The sequence below is a fragment of the Carassius carassius genome, chromosome 24 (assembly GCF_963082965.1).
Source record: "Carassius carassius chromosome 24, fCarCar2.1, whole genome shotgun sequence".
In the NCBI taxonomy this organism is placed as follows: Eukaryota; Metazoa; Chordata; class Actinopteri; order Cypriniformes; family Cyprinidae; genus Carassius; species Carassius carassius.
The window spans coordinates 11,969,691-11,989,408 of NC_081778.1; the positions used below are offsets into that span (position 1 = coordinate 11,969,691).

General features: G+C 42.0%; 1 pseudogene; it reads right to left on the bottom strand.

Moving 5' to 3' along the window:
- Window positions 1-2,867: 2,867 nt before the first annotated feature.
- On the bottom strand, window positions 2,868-15,196 carry LOC132103584 (inward rectifier potassium channel 2-like; annotated as a pseudogene).
- Window positions 15,197-19,718: the final 4,522 nt, after the last annotated feature.

Here is a 19,718-nt window from a genome sequence, read left to right on the forward strand (position 1 = left end):
GCCCCCAGCTCTGCTCTCTCACATCTGCATACACAAGTGCACAAGTGAGTTTTGCAACAGAATACCGCAAAAAGAGTAGCAAAAGTCAGAGTGCTAGGATTTGAACTTGTACTTCCAGATCTGAGAGGTTGTAAGTGCCGACTTGACGTTGTGCAGCGAAACTGAAGTAAAGTGCAAAAGTAAATATGTCGTAAACGTGTGTATGTCATTTTCTTTGTGTGAATGTCATTCTACACATTTGTAACTATTAATCTACAACTTCCAATTCAAAACACGGGTGTTTTGATCATTGTCTGTGTGTGCAAATTGAAAGATTCAGCTTTTCACATCAGAGCTGTGAGTGTAAATTTTAACTTACAAATACAAATATTAATATGACAAGTTCTCACATCAGATCTTCAACCTCTCGAGTTTAGCTACTGATTTACCTCCATAAGTCTGGCTCATACACACAGCGAGTCTGCTTCGGTGCGGTGGCCCTGCAACCAGAGACTGAGCTGCCCCGGACAGATCCTCTGAAGGTGAAGTGAGTTTCCCCAGGTATAGTTTAAACACACGTTTAACTTAAAGTTAAATTTGTAATGAATGTATTGTATGCTAAAGACGATTCAGCATCAGCAAAAACAGCGAGTCTATTACGTTAGGCAAAATCAGCGGTCAAATCGCTCCCTCGTGATTTGTAAGAGCACTCTTCTCTTTGATTAGCCTGATTTTGATTTTAGTAAAGACAAGAACAGCTTAATAAAAAATATAAAATATTGAGGGGCAGCGCTAGGGCTGGGCTAATGGGGCTTAAGCCCCGAAAGTTTTTAGTAAAGCCCCGAATATTTTGTGAAAGTGACGAAAGTGACGTGACATTCAGCCAAGTATGGTGACCCATACTCAGAATTTGTGCTCTGCGTTTAACCCATCCGAAATGCACACACACAGAGCAGTGAACACACACACATACACACTGTGAGCACACATCCGGAGCAGTGGGCAGCCATTTATGCTGCGGCGCCCGGGGAGCAGTTGGGGGTTCGATGCCTTGCTCAAGGGCACCTAAGTCGTGGTATTGAAGGTGGAGAGAGAACTGTACATGCACTCCCCCCACCCACAATTCCTGCCGGCCCGGGACTCGAACTCACAACCTTTCGATTGGGAGTCCGACTCTCTAACCATTAGGCCACGACTTCCCCAACTTGTTAACTTGTCTTTCTCACAGAGCAAAACAATTCATCAGAAAAACAAATGTGAATAAGATTACAGCGGCCGCGATTAACTAATCATGAACAGTGGGTATTACATTTTTATTTATATTTTTCCCTTTGCATTAAAGGTACTTTTGACGTGCTTTTGCAACGTTGAGCATTGTAGCCAATCACAGACATGTCTGTTGATCACATCGGCCAATCAGAGGCGTTTAAATGAGTCGCTGTGCTGAAGATGTGTTTTGCGCGAGCTCACCGAGTTCACGTTCGCAAACCTGTCATTATTATTGGCAATAAACTTAAGATGCAGATAAGAGATTCACTTGATATTATTATTGATGCTGCTCTGATGCACTACATTATGCAACGGTCTGTTTGCTGTTATGAAGACTAAAAGTTCAGCGGTCTAGCTCATCAATGTCAAAATTATTAAATAAGTTAACAAATGCCTGGTAAAATGTAAGTAGATAATTTAATATTTGACTGTTTTACAATAGAAAAGTTCAACTTTTTTTATCTATTTATTAAATTTTGCCTTTTTGAATTGAAAATATGCTATAATTTCCTTGATTCATTTATGTAAATTAAAAATAAAATATTAGTTGCAAATAGTTACAATTATTTCACAATACAACCTTTCTTTTTCTTTATTCCCTTAAATCGCTTTAATAATTAATTAATTACTTTAAATAAAAATACCCAATTTTAGTTTGGGCTGTTACGTTACAACACACAATACAGTGCCAGTTAGGAGATCGATCATTTGCACCCTGCCAAGACCTCTTGCCACCCCTTTGCCCCCCCATGCAAAATTTTCAAGATCCGCCACTGGTCTTTGACCTAATTTCAGTGTGACTGACCTGAATCTCCCGTGTCTTCATCCTCTGCACTCTGATTCAAACTTTACCTTCCTCCTTTCTGACCCCATCTGAAAGCTCTTTCTCTGACGTTTTAGGAGGGAATTCACTAAAAATGAATGAAGCGTCAGTGAGTAGATTTTAATGTGAGGACATTTCATTCCAGTTAAGATTGGATCAGAGTGAATAGTGAATAGGAGAATGTTGTAATGTCCAAGATAATCAGCAAAGTCATGCTTTGGTCTTTACAAAAATTCTTGTTGTTCGATAACAGCCGTGAAGTGGTTGGTCTTGTGAAACTTTGCGAGAAGTGTATGGAGTGCCAGCGTCTGAATATGGCTGTCTGAATTGACCTGCCTTGAAAGATACTTTGATAGCATCTGGTTATGTAGGATTACGGGGAGTAAGCAAATAAAAAAAACTACACTGGCACAACCGTTTAGTGATTTCACCCCACTATATTGCTCTTTCGTTCTCTTCTCCCAGACGTTGAGAGGCCCCTTTCCCTTTTCTATTCTCCATCTTTTGTGTATTCTGTCTTTTCTCAGCCCATCTTAAGCATGACCTATTGTCATTAATCGGTCCTACACTGTCCCTTTATGGTCCTTCTTGCTAGTCCCCTGTTCAAGTCTGTCTTTCCAGCCTTTGTCCATTTGCTAGTTCTCTCTCTCTCTCTCTCTCTCTCTCTCTCTCTCTCACTACCCCCGCTTCCAACTCCTCCCTCCATCGTGACCCTTTCCCTTTCTTTTTCTATCTATCTCCCTTTCTTTCTTTGACCGCTGCTTTCCCTCTTGCCCTTTCATCCCAGCCGCATGGCTCAATGTATGTGTGGGTGCTCACTGCAGGAGTCTTGTCGAGGTGGTGGTGTGGGCCGAATGAAAGAGGGTGAAGGAGAGGGGGAAGAACGGGGGGATGGAGAGAACTGGTCGGGGCATGGAGGGACAGAGGAGAGCTGCAGACACACCTCGTTCTCGTAACAGAAGGAGGAACGGGAGTCCTGGATGTACTTTTTCTCGTCGAACTCTCTGGCGCTGCAGGTCAGCGTGTCCGAGACCTCATAAGTCCTGTTGAAGTACGAGTAGTACACCTAGAGGGGGGGAGGACACATCACAAGTACAGAGCTTAACTAGATTTGCATTTCTAGAGAAAAAACCTTGCAAGTCAGGAAAAGATTATTCTTCATTTTTATTTGGAAATGATCAATATTCAGAATTAAGGGTGCCTTTTATAAATTCCAATTCTGCTTTTACTACGGTAAGTCTGCTTTTACAAAGCAGAGTTGCTTCTTTCTGGTAAGTTGTTTTTTTTCCCATAAATCTGGCAACACTGTCAGAAAAACTGCAATCACAACTGAATATACAATCAGAATCAGAGTATCACAATGTTTTTGCTGTTGGTTCAGGCAATCATTTTATTACAATAGGAGATTTTGAAACCTTTATATATATATATATATATATATATATATACACACACATTTTATTTTATAAGTATAAAACTTAAGACCAAAATGACAATTGGACAGGAAGTAAAATAGGGATGAATTAATTGCATAAGTCTAATATTTAGTGTCGGGGGGTTAAAACAAACACTAACCAGAATATTTGATGAATATCAATACAATGCTGCTTTACAAACACAGCAATGAGTCTCATATGGTACTTCTATGTTTACAACCACTGCATTTTTATTTAATAATCCCTTTATTCCTTTCAACTCTCCACCCTCCATTTCTTTATTCTCTGTCTCTCACCTGGTCACAGTTCCTCCTTTCAAAGAGCACAGGTTCAAAGCGGTGACCCCAGAGGATCTCAGAGGCCAGGTATTGGGTGGTCATGGCAGTGGCCTCCACCATGCCCTCCAGAATCACCACCACCTCCATCTCTTTGTCTCCCTCTAGTGTATGTTTGTCCGCTTCAAAGAAGGGGCTCTCATTAATTTCGTTCATAATTGTCACAGGTGACACTAAAAAGATGTGATCTGTTCCTGTTTCAAAGCCGTTGTTTAGGTCTGCATTGTCCAACGGCAGGAACTCACCCTCAGGGGTCACCCGTGGCTGCAGGAATGGTCGACAACATTCACAGATCAGAGTTCTAGTCATTCGCACACATAGCAAAACTGAATTGGACACGCACTACTAAATTTATTCACCGCACAGACCGATTTTTTCGTCTATGTCACGCTCTTACACGGTAAGCAGTAATCTAGCCAGAAGCACAGAATGCTTTTCATCATGGAATTCTAATACTTGGGAAACCATTTTAAAGTCAATAAACAATTTATTTGGGAAGTAACACATGTTCCATCTTCAAAAAGATCACGGGCTTAAGCCCCCAAAGCCTCCGAGCTACACAATGACACACATTAGGATCTATATGTTTAAGACATTAAGATTTCTGTTAAATTAAGTCATACACACACACAACCAAGTGCACACATACAGTACAGACCAAAAGTTTGGACACACCTTCTCATTCGAAGAGTTTTCTTTATTTTCATGACTATGAAAATTGTAGATTCACACTGAAGGCATCAAAACTATGAATTAACACATGTGGAATTATATATGGTATTATATACATAACAAAAAAGTGTGAAACAACTGAAAATATGTCATAATCTAGGTTCTTCAAAGTAGCCACCTTTTGCTTTGATTACTGCTTTGCACACTCTTGGCATTCTCTTGATGAGCTTCAAGAGGTAGTCACCTGAAATGGTCTTCCAACAGTCTTGAAGGAGTTCCCCGAGAGATGCTTAGCACTTGTTGGCCCTTTTGCCTTCTGTCTGCGGTCCAGCTCACCCCTAAACCATCTCGATTGGGTTCAGGTCCGGTGACTGTGGAGGCCAGGTCATCTGGCAGCACCCCATCACTCTCCTTCTTGGTCAAATAGCCCTTGATGCCTTCAGTGTGAATCTACAATTTTCATAGTCATGAAAATAAAGAAAACTCTTTGAATGAGAAGGTGTGTCCAAACTTTTGGTCTGTACTACATACAGGGCAGATAAGCAAGACAATGGCTTGCTCTGGTAAAATTAATCCCCTGTGCAAATCTTATAAACCTCCGGTAAGAGGTTGAACAAAACAAGCCCTCGTGAACCACACCAACTGTCCAGATGTCAATCTCTCTTGTTCCTTTTCTCTTTCATTCAATATCTTTCTCATCTTGCCATGTATTCTGCCTTTATGGATGGTATTTTCTTTTTACACCACCCTTCAAAGGTTTGGAGGTCGGTAAGATTTTATAATATATTTAAATAAGTTTCTTATGTACAATCAGGTCATATTTGATAAAAAATGAATTAAACAAATTAAAAACCGTAAAACCAGTACAATTGTGAAGTATTATAAAAAATATTATAAACTTAAAATAAATGTTTTCTATTTTAGTATATTTTTAAATGTAATTTGTTTCTGTGAAGGCTGATTGCTCCAGTCTTCAATGTCACATGATACTTCAGAAATCATTCTAAAATGCTGATTTGTTGCTCAAGAAATAATAAATAACAATAATTTCTTATTATTGTCAATGTTGAAAACAATTGTGCTACCTATTATTTTTGCGATAACCTATATGCAAGATTTGAAGTTCAAAACACAAAAACATCTATTTCAAATAGAGATATTTAGTATTTTAAAAATAGTTACATCATAAATGTATTTACTAACAATTTTGATCAACTTAATGAATAAAAAGCATTAGCTGAATAAAAGCATTAATTCTTTTCAGTAAATAAATGAATAAACCCCAAACTTTTAAAGTACTGTACCTTCAATAAAAAAAAGTACCAGTTAAAGCTATGGTTTTTGCACATGGTAATCTACTATGGCAATGTAATGATATTCTTTGAAATACCTTGGAAGTAAATAGCATAGTGAATGAGTGTAGTGGTCATTTATATTTAAAACACTATTATAACAGCTATACCAAGGTACAGTTCTATTTGCTGGCATCTATGAGGCGCCGTGTAGGATTTAAATCAAACTTCGCTTATCAATACATACATAAAACACGTGCATATACACCTATAAATTACTCACATATATATGCATACTACTGGATGTTCAAAAATACATATATTAAATACACGTGAACACTAATATGAAATCGATACCAATACATATATACCTCCACGTCCCCCCGATAGCCTCATAAATAGACAGTAAAAGAATGCCTGTGAGCTTCTCCTCCTGTCCATACGGTAATTTCTCTACTGTGCGACAGAGAGTCGCTGGTTATGATGCCATTCTTAGCCTATTTTTTACAAAAAACTGCTTCTATGGGAACATAACGTAAGATACAAGGTAATGGAGCCTTTTATACATTTTCGTGTTTCTTTAGAAATAATTAATGGACAAATGGAGTCTTTAAACGCCTCAGATGTAAAGTTATTCGCTGTCAAAGTGACGCCAAAATGAATGGAAGTCAATGGAATGCTAACAGCAGGTGGAGGTCCGCTAGCCAATGGCGGCGCCAATGGGGGCTTCAAAAAAATATGAAACCCTGCCCCCCTGTTTATATACCGCATTTGCTATCATGGACAGGGACCGTGCTACACCTGAAGCATTTTGCGGAATGTTCTTTCTTCGCCCACTATTATAAGATCAATTACCATCAGTTTAAAATCGAATGTGTTGCCTGCTTACCTGCAGTCAGAAACACAATCTGAATCGCTCACTTTGTTTCGGTCTTCGAGCCCTGGCATACAAAGCATCAATAACACGATGCCAACATCATCCACCGGCGAAGTTCATGGACCATGAACTCGCCAGCACTAAGGTAAATGGCAGTTTCGATCTAGAAAAAGGTGAGAATTTCACTTCTATGCAATCTTCACGAAATACTCACTGCTGGTGAGTGTGATATCATGGTCCTTGAACTCACCGGTGTTCTGAAATGTTCAGTGTCTGAGATATTTGGTGTCATTGAGAATAAAGAACTAACGTTTTATATAAAGACTCGTTTGCAGTAACAACTATTTAACTTTTTTCTCCTTAAAAAAGGTTTCACATGGAAGTGCATGAGAGCTTACAGTTCATGTGGAGAAGCTGTTTGTTTGTAATTAATGTATATGTTACAAATCAGTAGAGTTTGATACTTGCACTTCTGCCTGTTATTTTGTTCCCAGTTTGCAGAAGCTCTTCTAATGGGGGAGACTTACATTTTGTCAAGTTATATATGAGCCACTATTGCACACATACATGAAGACATGGGTAAACATTCTCAGAATTAACTTTAGTTTTTTATTATCTGATGCAGGGGATGGTGGATGTGTACTTTATCAGTGTAATAGTTAAACATATGCAAAAAAAAAAAAAACCTTGTATAGCCTATTTGATACAAATGTTGTATTATTAACAAGTTTTAAAGTTTTACTACATTCTGTTCCTGAAATCCACACTTTTGAAATCAAGAAAGTAATCAAATCAAGCACAACCTAATAAAACATGTTCGTGAATAAAGGGTATTGTAAAAATGAGCATGGTCCGTGGATAATTCATCTCAAAGTGCACCACAATGCAGTATATGATTAAAGACAAAAAAAAGTGTATAAAGACATTTTGCAACCTTTTTTTAACTATATAGTACATTTTATCTACTAAATATATCAGTTTTGTGCCAAAAAAATAGATTAAGAATCTTAATATTCCAGTTCATGTGTGTATTTAAAAAACAAACAAACAAAAAAAAAACATTCAGCTTTCGCTTTGTTATTAAAAACATTTTTTTGAATGATTGAGCAAACGATTAGGAATGAAACAGATCCCTGTCCATGATTGCAAATGCGGTTACTTCCGTTCATGCTTAAACTACTTCCTTTTACACTGAAACGCCTTCCGTTTACACTGAAAATTCACGCACATCCACATATGAAATCACGAGGGGGGCAGGGTTTCATATTTTTTTGAAGCACCCCTGGGCACCACCATTGGCTAGCAGACCTCCACCTGCTGTTAGCATTCCATTGACTCCCATTCATTTTGGCGTCACTTTGACAGTGAATAACTTTACATCTGAGGCGTTTAAAGACTCCATTTGTCCATTAATTATTTCTAAAGAAACACGAAAATGTATAAAAGGCTCCATTACCTTGTATCTTACGTTATGGTCCTGTAGAAACAGTTTTTGTAAGGCTAACGATTGTAATAGGCTAACGATTGTGTCATAACCAGCGACTCTCTGTCGCACAGTAGAGAAATTACCATATGGACAGGATGAGAAGCTCGCATGCAATCTTTTACTGTCTATGAGGCAATCGGGAGTCCATGGAGGCATAAAGTCAAGGGAGATAATTAATCAGAATACTTACCAAAATTTGCTCCTGTTCACGCTCGCCTTCTCTGGAAGATTCGGTGGGTGATTCAGATTTCTCTTGGCACAGTGATTAGCAGACTTACAGGTTGCTCACGTGACATCTACGCCATCAAGCTCAGTTTGAGTCTCCGCAGTACGCCCGACCCCCAGGAAGTGCGTGCTTCTAATTGACTTCATTTTTCTCCGTTGAATCCAATGGGGTTGCTGTGTCCATTTCTTTTACTGTCTATGGAAATCACTGGCATATATATATATATATATATATATATATATATATATATATATGTACACAAATAATGCACATGTTTTTCTTATCTGAACTGTACACGTTAGTAAATGTTATTTTTTATGTATGCGCGAGTGTTTTATGGATGTGTATGCGCTCATCGAGTTTATATGTATGTGCGAGTATTTAATAGGTGTATATGCACGGATCAAGTTTATATGTATATGCGAGTGTCTGTGGGTGTATGCACGTCTCAAGTTTATACGCAAGTTCCTCTTCAGGAACGAGACGCTGCGTCGAGCGCTTTGGGGAAAGGCCTTTGGCAAGATCAACTCTGAATATCGTGTGCAATCTGTCCAATGGAAGAGCGTGACGTCACAGGCGGGGTGACGTAGCGACCAGGAAGCTATAAAGGCACGTGCCACGCAACTGGCTACAACTTCGCGTCTTTCAGCAAGCGCTCTGTGTGTGCATGTCAAAAAGTCTGTCTTGTGAGTCTTATTTATTGTTGTCTGTCCCAATAAAGCAACATAATGCCTAAGAGCAAGGCTAAGACCAGACATATGAAGGGCGAATCCAGATCGCGCTATAAATTGTGTGTTCCTCCCTGCCCACGCTACATCACGGGTGTGGATACACACGATTTATGCGTGGTTTGCCTGAGATCGAAGCATGCTGAGTCGGCTCTCGAGGGAGTCTGCATTGTGAACGATTGCCAATGCGGACGCTTCGATCCCGGAGGGCTCTCTTCGAGGAGGGAGCCTTTGCCAGCGTTCCCCGCGGTGCTGGCCCCGCTTCTGCTGAGGCAGAGCGGCTGCTGCACTCGTGGGGTTCGCAGGTGGATCTGGCGGAGAGTATGGAGACTAACCAGTCCTTATCTCCTTCCTCATCTGCCAGATCCGGTGCCCAAACCCTGGGTTCAGAAGCACACTCGTCGGTTTCTTCCCCCCAGGGCGAGGGGTCGACACTCTACCTCTCTTCGTCTGATGAGGTGGATGTGGGGACTATTAGTAGGGATTCGCCGCCCCAGTATGAGGAGCTGTTGGAGGTGGTTACTCATGCAGTTGATAAATTAAAAATCGAGTGGCCTGCAGAGAAAAAATATTGCAGAGCTTAGATGGACCGCTGATCTCTCCCTCCACGCCACCAAAGAGACCACTCGCGTGATTGGGCGGTCTATGGCAGCCTTGGTGGCCGCGGAGAGGCATTAATGGCTGACCCTGTCTCAGATAAGAGAGTGTGACAGGGTCTGCCTCCTGGACGCCCCGCTTCAAGCCTCGAGCCTGTTCGGCGACACAGTCAATACTGTCGTCGACAGGTTCCAGGAGGCCCGCAAACAGGCGGCGGCGTTCCAGAGTTTCCTCCCTCGTCGCTCTCGTGGGTTATCTGGGCGGGAGATACCCACGCCACAGGCAAGCTCCTCATACCGCGAGGCTCAAAAACAGAGCTCAAAAACAAGTGAGTCGGGGACTTCCAAAGCGAAATCAGATCTTCGTACAATTATCGAAGCTACGAAGTCCTCGACAAAGAGGTCCTGACGCCAGAGGCGCAGTGACCCTGAGGGTAGCCCCTACTGGAGTAGAGCGGTGTCCACCTCATTATACGGTGCCCGTCTCACCCCAGTGCCCTCTGGAGGCCGGTCTGCCAACCCTGCCAGTGTTTCAGGGCGCAGCGGTCTCCCACGAGTGTTACTCCCAGTTATGTCCACCCGCGAGCGTAGCGGAGCTGGGAAGCTCACCACCCCTTCGGGGGCCTCTTACACCAGAGATCAGTCTCGAGAGACTGATTCCCTTAGTACATTATTTAGCAGTGTGGAAACTACTGCCAAATGTATCTCAATGGGTCCTGCACACAGTAGAAAGAGGCTATTGTATTCAGTTCGGCCATCCACCGCCGAGGTTCAGTGGGGTTACACCGACAGTCGTCGGCCCCCAGCAGGCTCTGGTGATACAACAATAAGTGAATACCCTATTAAGGAAGGAGGCCATCGAAGTGGTCCCTCCTCTAGACAGGGAGTCCGGGTTTTACAGCCGGTATTTCATAGTTCCAAAGAAGGATTGGGGGTTGCGTCCGATCTTAGATTTACGTCAATTAAACCTATCAGTAATGTCACTGAAGTTCAAATAGCTCACTGTCAAACAGGTTGTAGCTCAAATCAGATCCGAGGACTAGTTTGTCACAATAGATCTCAAAGATGCATACTTCCACATATCCATCCTTCCACAACACAGGAAGTTTCTGAGGTTCGCTTTCGGGGGTAAAGCCTACCAATATCGAGTACTTCCCTTCGGCCTTGCACTCTCACCCTGCACGTTCACGAAAGGTGTAGATGTGGCTCTGGTACCCGTATGCAGGTCATCCGCATTCTGAACTTAATTGACGATTGGTTGATTTTAGCTCAATCAGAGCAGATGGCGGTTCGATATCGAGGTGTCGTTCTCGCCCATATGGGGGAGCTGGGTTTGAGACTGAATGCCAAGAAGAGTGTACTTTCTCCAATTCAGAGAACCACCTATCTAGGCGTAGTCTGGGATTCGACCACGATGCAGGCACGTATGTCTCCTGCTCGGATCGAGTCAATCCTTTCCTCAGTCAAGAGAGTCAGAGAAGGCCAGTCACTCACTGTCAAGCAGTTTCAGAGACTGTTAGGGCTCATGGCAGCTGCGTCCAACGTGATACCTTTCGGCCTCCTGCATATGAGGCCCCTGCAGTGGTGGCTCAAGACCAAGGGGTTTTCCCCGAGGGGAAATCCATTCCGAACTATCAAGGTCACGCGGCGATGCCTTCGTGCCTTAGACATATGGAAGAAACCTTGGTTCTTGAATCAGGGCCCGATGTTGGGAGCTCTTGGTCGCCGTGTAACGCTAGCGACAGACGCGTCCCTCACCGGTTGGGGTCATGAGTGGCCACCCTGCCCGCGGTCTGTGGAGTGGTCGCCATCTGACATGGCACATCAATTGTCTAGAAATGCTAGCAGTGTATCGAGCATTGAAATATTTCCTCCCAGACCTGAGAGGCCATCATGTGTTGGTGCGCACCGACAACACATCGGTGGTCTCTTATATCAATCACCAAGGAGGTCTGCGTTCACGCCCCTTATACAAGCTGGTATACCAGATCCTCCTGTGGTCCCAGGGCAAACTCCTCTCGTTAAGAGCAGTATATATTCCTGGGAGATTGAATGTGGGAGATTGAATATATTCCTGTGGAGATTGACATGCTGTCGAGACAGGGGCCGAGGCCCGGGGAATGGATGCTTCACCCCGAGGTGGTGAAGCAGATATAGCAGATATTTGGCAAAGCTCAGGTGGACCACTTCGCGACTCAAGAGACATCGCAATGTCCCCTCTGGTTCTCTCTAGTTCACCCAGCTCCACTGGGACTAGATGCCATGACACAGACCTGGCCGAGGCTTCGTCTGTACGCCTTTCCCCCATCGCTCTGCTCCCGGGAGTTCTGGCGAGAGTACGCCAGGACGCGGTCCGTCTGTTGCTAGTAGCCCCGTTCTGGCCGGGCTACTAGGTTCGCAGATCTGGTCTCTCTCCTCAACGGCTCTCCATTGGAGATTCCGATCAGGACAGATCTACTCTCTCAGGCGCAGGGCAAAATAATCCACAATCGCCCGGAGCTGTGGAAGTTTTGGGTGTGGCCCCTGAGGGGGCACAGTTCATAGCTTCCGGTCTCTCAAATGAGGTTGTTGAGACCCTCCTCCAATCCAGAGCTCCCTCTATGAGGAAACTGTACGCCCTGAGGTGGAAACTCTTCACCTCATGGTGCAGAGACCGCCAGCTGGACCCTGTTAACTGCCCAGTTAGTACAGTTCTTGAGTTTCTACAAGCTAGGCTCTCTGCGGGGTTAACTCACTCCACCTTAAAGGTGTACGTGGCGGCCATAGCTGCTTACCACGTCTCTTTCGATGGTCAGTCAGTGGGTAGGCACCCCCTAGTTACACGTTTCCTCCGCGGGGCACTGAGGCTGAGACCTCCAGTACGGTCCCGTATTCCCCCATGGAACTTGCTTATGGTGTTAGAGGCTCTCTGTAAAGCTCCATTCGAGCCAATTCAAGATATATCAGATAGACATCTGACCCTTAAGACTGCCCTGTTACTGGCGATTACGTCTCTAAAGAGAGTTGGAGACCTTCAGGCCCTCTCGGTGGCCCGTAACTACTTAGACTTTGCCCCTGGTATGGCCAAAGCATTCTCATACCCTCGAGCGGGTTATGTTCCCAAAGTTCCCTCTGTTACACCACAGCCTATAGTACTGCAGGCCTTCTGCCCTCCTCCCTTTCGGGAGCCAGACCAGGAGAAGCTAAATTGTATGTGTCCAGTGCGAGCACTGGATGCATACGTCCACAGAGCTGCCCTGTGGAGAAAATCTGACCAATTGCTTGTTTGCTACGGTCCTCCTAAAAAGGGTTCCCCTGCCTCTAAGCAGACCCTTAGTCGTTGGATAGTCGAGGCTATCAACATCTCCTATGAATCCTCTGGTCTTCCCCTTCCTTTGGGAGCCAAGGCTCACTCTACGCGGGGTATGGCTGCCTCTAAGGCCTTTCTAGCAGGTGTGTCCCTCTTGGACATCTGCAACGCTGCGGGATGGTCCACGCCCTCTACATTTGCCAGATTTTACAATCTCGATATGCTAGCCGCTCCTGGCTCTTCTGTCCTCTTGACTTAGCTGTGCTCTTCGGATACACACTAGGCAGGGGATTGGTAGTCTGGCAGCGTTGGCACATCGTTCCCCAAAGTGCTCGACGCAGCTCGAGTTCCTGAAGAGGAACATCTCTAGGTTACGAATGTAACCCTAGTTCCTCGAAGGAACGAGACACTGCGTCGCGGAGCCATACTGCCGGCACCCCTGCCGGCGCTTGCTTCCCTACTCAAAGCTGAAGCCAGCTGCGTGGCACGTGCTTTTATAGCTTCCTGGTCGCTATGTCACCCCGCCTGTGACGTCACGCTCTTCCATTGGACAGTTTGCACAGGATTTTCAGAGTTGATCTTGCCAAAGGTGTTTCCCCAAAGCGCTCGACGCAGCGTCTCGTTCCTTCGGGGAACTAGGGTTACATTCGTAACCTAGAGACTATATTCACAAGTGTGTATGCATACATTGCTAACATTATATGTATTGGTATTGATTTCATATTAGTGTTCACGTGTATTTAATATATGTATTTTTGGACATCCAGTAGTATGCATGTATATGTGAGTAATTTATAGGTGTATATGTACGTGTTTTATGTATGTATTGATAAGCGAAGTTTGATTTAAATCCTACACGGCGCCTCATAGGCATCACTCATTCTCTCTCATTCACGCTTTCCAATCATTCTGATCTCAAAGTAAGATCAACATCCACTGTAAAATTGACTTTAAAACAGTGGTTGGAATTAGGTCTTGGCCCATATGGAGGTGTTAGTGTCCAACCTAAAATAACCTATCCTTATCAATAAAACATCAAATTATCTCATATTTTTTTTTAGAAACTTATTGACCTTAGCATACAGTTATGAGGGTCTGTAGGGGTCTCTATGACATATAAACATTGCTATTATTTTTTTCTACATGCTGGTTGTACTACATTACTTGGCCATACCACTTGACTTATAAATATCCAGATAACCAGTCTGGTTTCTTTTCTAATAAATAATAATAGAAGATTATGGAAAACTACTTAATAAGATAGCCTGATCACGAATTTGAATTTAAAGGGTTTTTTCTTCATTATATGCTCATCATAGAATAGGTATTTGACTTTATATCAACTGTGAACTGCATGTTTATTCTATTTTTGAATAAATTAATTCACAGGTCAAGAAAAAACTAGACACAAACACACCATCTCACTGACCTTCAGTAGCTGAGCTCGCACATGGGCTTCCACCAGGTGGCTCTTTCGCAAGTTTCCCACTAGCCACATCATGCAGAGTTTCCCGTTCCTCATGGCCACCACGGCCACATCCGAGAACACCAGTGTCTCATTGCGCTTCTTGGGCTTGGCGATCTTAGCCATTACTGCCCCAATGATGAAAGCGTCGATGATGCAGCCCACAATGCACTGCAACACGACAGCCAGCACTGCCAGGGGGCAGGCCTCGGTAACGCCATATCCTATAGACATCTGCGTCTCCAAAGAGAAAAGGAATGCTGCTGTGAAACTTTTCACCTGCTGAAAGCAGTGTTCCTCCATCTCTGCCACCCTCTCCACCCGGCTGGAATCCTCTATTGGTTCCAGAGGAGCCAGAGAAGAGGAAACAGATGAAGGAGAAGAGGAAGATGATGCCTAGGGCACCAGATCCCCGTGAGCAGCGGCGATGAGCCAGAATGTGAAACCAAAGTGAAGCCAGGAGAGCAAGCCTCCTCTCCTCCTCCCTCCCCCTTCTTCATCTTCATCATCCTCCACATCATCATCATCCTCATCCCTCTCTCCACTCCTTCCTCCATTGCTATGGTGAAGGTTAAGCACTTTGCCATTGTAGTTTGGCGAAGGAAGTGTGCCTGACTGGGAGGAAGTGACATCATCACTCTGCACCAGCTTCATGACTTCCTCCTCATCCAGAGGGGTGTCCACAACCACACTAAAACGCTGCTTCACTCGAGCAGCCCCCATTATTGGCAACCACTGACTGACTACAAAAAGTCTGGGAGAAATGAAGCTTTCAAGATTTTGCCAGATAAATCCAGGGTCAAAGTGGATGAAAAGATATGGATGCAGCGATGTATATATAGATCCAAATTATGAGTTGTAGATTGTATTTCAGAGTGTGGCTTACGGCCTGAAAGAGTCCTTATTGTCATTCAGATCCAGGCAGCCAATCGTTGCCCAGAGACGGAACACATTCACATTAGAAATCGTCTCTGACATCATTAAAGAGTCTCTACTTGAGTGGTCTGTCCACTAGAGGTAACTGTCTGGATGATTTTACTAAATGCAAAGTTTTAAAGTTGTTAGATGCAGTAATTAATTCAGTTCCAATGCAGTTTTTCAGTTTTAGCAATAGTTTTGCTTAGATTAGGTGGTGGGCAGAGACAGACAGAGGAAAACGGTGCTGCTTTAGGTATATGCTTCACATATAGCAACTTCATAAGAAAGTGAGCAACAAAAAGGCACAAACAAACAAGGCAAATCTCAAGCAGGGCAGAAGGATGAAGGAAAGTCAAACTTATATAACGTGAAGGAAAAACATAAACAAGCCTCAGTCTTAAGCTTTAGAACATATAGAGGGAAACAGAACAGTTTGACATGCATTAAATTATTAAATTAATGAAAATAACAGCATGCATATACAGACCAAGCTTTTCCTTTGGGACCTCTTCACATTTGCTTATTTAAATGGTGAGATGTTTAAAGACACAAGAGATACATGGAATTAATATGAAAACTGGTCAACATTTCCTAGCAGTTTACATATATGATCTCACTGTCTTCAATACTGACCAAATATAACAGACCAATTCCATTTCCCAATCATATTAGACATCAAAACAATTCAAACAGTCAGAAATGACATTCTGCCACAGTCATGTTTCCATCTCTATTCTGCTTTCAACAGATTTTCCAGTCTCACAGCAAGTGATCATTTCTCCAATAGAAAGGGACATTTTGATTGAAGTTCTATAACTACATATTTATCAAAATTTGATAAGGAGAGTGCACACATTAAAATAGTAAGAGGTTCAGAGTGAGATAAATTATGACCTGCTGATTTACTTCCATCTCTCCAAAAGCTTAAAAAAGCTTGGCGATGCTTTGAGATCTTCCTCAGAGTCCAAGTCCAGTTTTGCCATCAATAAATCACATGAAACTGGAATGTCCCTGAAAATGAACATTAGATCAGACAAGTGTAAACTGAAGCACAGATCTTTAACGTCACAGATAAAAAAAATAATATGATAGGGGAACCAAAGGTTCAGACCTGATAAGTGGTGTTACCTTTTCACATACCTCCTTTGAGAAACCTATATTTGGAGGCTTAATGAATGAGATAGAAAAGGGAATCTTTAAAAAAACTTGCACAGGAACATATACAAGGATGAAATGAGAAAATACAACACTTAAAAGAGAATCAAGAAATGTGAGCATGGAAAAAGAACATTTCTAAAGTGAGAGGTGACATGAGGTTTCATCTTCAAATATCTGCTGGCCTTGAAATTTGTGGTAGAATATTTCCATGGCAACAACAACTCGAGAATAGTTTGTCAGGTCCCTGTCACGTTCCTTATTATTTTAATCTGCAGTTTTTGCATTGAAGACATCACAGTCTCTGTTAACTCCTAGAGAGAAAACATATGCTTATTATTTCTGATATTATTTCTGGGGTTAGTCAATAATTTTGTGAACTTCATATATAATAAAAGACTCTCTCTCACTTTCTCTTAATTTATCTTTCTGTTCCTCATTTTGGATGTGTCTGGTCATATCAGCCATGCTGCTTATGAGAGCACCCTGAAGCTCTCCAGCATGTGCACCATTCAGAAGTGTGTGGTACAGGACCACTGTCGATGTGATACAGGACATTCTAGAATAATTGCTGGCAGAGAGCCAGAGCGCCAGTGCCAGGCTTATGTTGGGGTGGATTTAACAGGAAACTATCGAAATCTATGCAAATCAGCTCAAAGGTTACACAACATGACATAACAACAAGGTTAATAGCTATGACCCATCTCACCCCAAAATATTTTCATAAAAGAAGCTGGATGGAACACAATGAACATTGTTTAAAGGATAAACTATTCACCATTGTTCTTAAACATAAAAAAGTCCCAGTACTCTATAAATATCATTGTTTTAAACAGCACAAGTTTATTCTCTCTGATCTCTCCGACACTCAGATCCTGAATTCTCTCTCTGTCTTTTTCTATCCCTCTCCCAGATTACATGTCCACGATCAAAAGTTATGAAGGGAGATTAAGTCCCTGGGAAAATCATTTCAATAACATTCCATACAGTGAATAACCTTTTGATCTCTTCTCTCTCACATATTCTCTGTTTCACCTTTTCACAAATCTGATGAGAATAATCTTATCGAGACACTCTGTTTTCTATTATTACATCACATGTCTGGTGTCATTCAGATTTCTACAGTACTGACAACATAGACTCATTTTCTATATACTGTATGCTGCAACAGGCACTTTACAGATGAGAAACATTTGCTTGTAAAGTGACAAGTATTATGGTTGTCTTTTTTTTCAGTATCGACAACTTTATGTGATCAAGAAGAACATGGCAGCACTGTATTACTTTCCAAAACTGGTTAGTGTTCCTGTAGCTCAATTGGTAGAGCATTGCGCTATTAACTGTAAGGTTGGGGGTTTGATTCCCCAGAACACATGATAGGTAAAAATTGATAGCCTGAATGCACTGTAAGTCGCTTTGGATAAAAGAGTCTGCTTAATGCATACATTTAATTTTAATTTAAATGTAAAACATTCTGGTAAGGTTTTTTTTTTCTAAACCACCAACTCTAGGAATAAGAATGCTTAGAAATTGTATGTTTCAAGTTTCGATTTTGATTCTTTTTAACAAATCTGGTTCCTTAGTGGTTACAATAGTTATTCTTTTGAGAAATATTTGGAAAATATGAATGCAATTCTAAGCAGCCTTTAACCAAATTAGATCATCTCAACAAAATAAGACATAAATGTAACAGTTCTAGGTTTAAAAAAGTATTTATTTTTCATTTACTTTTCACAGCATAACAATACACATTAACAGTTCTTGGTTAATGTTTTTGATTCAGTAGAAAGAACTTTAATCAACTGACATAACCACAAAGTTTTTGAGCAAGCTCATAAGAGTCATTTGCTCAGGAGTCAGACAACACTTGTCTCAGAGTTTTTGATTCTGATTCATTTGTTCGGAAATCAGACAATACTGGGTGATGCACATTCTAGGAGCATTTATGGAGCTGAAAATCATCCGAATAATTTGGAAGTAGTTTTTATTAATTACACATGAACCTGAACAACATGATGTACTGTACAGACTACATTCAAACTTCAAAAGATTTATAGAAAATTTCAGCCTTAGATGGGCTATCTATTTAAAGGGGTCATACGACGATCATTATTTTGTGTATTTGGTGTAACAGAATATGTTGATGTGCTTTAATGTTCAAAAAACACATTATTTTTTAAATATTATTGTAAATATAATTGTAGGTCCTCTATGCTCCGCCTCTCTCAAACGCACTGTTTTCTACAAAGTCCCTCCTTCTAACAAGCACAGTCTGCTCTGATTTACATAGTCGCGAGCTTCATCTTTCAAAATAAATGTAAAGATAATCTCGTTAGTTTTACCATCAGTTCAAACCCGAAAGGGGAGCAGAGTCGCATGACAGACACAGTGATGAAGCTTGTATGTGTTTGCAGTACACAAGCCACAGATGGTTAAGACATCTGACTCCACTGTGACCCTGTCTCACACGCGAGCGTGCGCGCACACACACACACACAAACGCAACGCCCAAAACTCTGCATTTGAACATTCAATAGCAAATACTTAAACTAATAACAAAACATACTTACAGTATCTGATAAAAAAGCACCAGATTGTCGTAGCAAAGTCAGAAGTACCTCCTCTCCTAGGTTTATGAAAGTTCTTCTTATAAAATGCATTGCTGTTCAGTTGTAAGTAATCTTAAAGATTGCTAAATGCATCTACAGTACTTTCAGAAGGCCAAATAAAGTGCTTTTGCTTTCGCTTAGATACACACAGCACCTCCCTGACATGGCTGCTTCAACACTAACTGCGGTTACTTAAACCATGCCTTCTTTCCTTGCGTGACCATTTGGGCAGCATTACGCATATATTTCCACATATTGATGAAAACGTGGGGCGTAGCAGAGGATTAACTTTGATGAAGAATATCTCTTTGGTTTTTCGACTTTATTCTTTGCAACTTCGGGGATCTTCTCTATTTACAATTAAGCTTGTAAAACTCCAAAGAGAAATGAACTTGAAATCTTATGACTGTCAGGGATCTGCAAGAAATGGGACCCAAATGCAGAATGAGCAGTCAAGGGTATTTTATTAACAAAACATAGACTGGAACAGCTGGGGGAATTTGCAGTGAAACGGATCAAACAGATGGGCAGGGCAGACAATACGGGCAGGAGGGATGACCACA